A 336-nucleotide genomic window follows, 5' to 3' on the forward strand; every position below is an offset into this window, starting at 1 on the left:
CTATTCCATCACTCTTATTCTAAAACCTGACATCATTTCGCCTTAATTAAATTCTATAAAACATCAATTATTCCTTAATTCTCTCATCCTCGTTTATTTCCCACTCTTTTTGCACCTTTTATTCTCTGCGTCTAATATTTATCCTAAGGTCCTTGTTTTCTTCATCTTTTTATTTTTTCTTATTTCTGTTCATTTTCTGATTTCTTCTTTTTTTTCTTTTTTATTCTCTGATTGGCTCGTCTACTTCGTTTTTTTTTTTTTTCTTTTATCTGCTTTTTCTTCTTGGTTTTCTCTTTATCATTGTTGATATCCCTCTTCCCTTTTCTTTATCAGGTT

The sequence above is a fragment of the Penaeus monodon genome, chromosome 34 (assembly GCF_015228065.2).
Source record: "Penaeus monodon isolate SGIC_2016 chromosome 34, NSTDA_Pmon_1, whole genome shotgun sequence".
In the NCBI taxonomy this organism is placed as follows: domain Eukaryota; kingdom Metazoa; phylum Arthropoda; class Malacostraca; order Decapoda; family Penaeidae; genus Penaeus; species Penaeus monodon.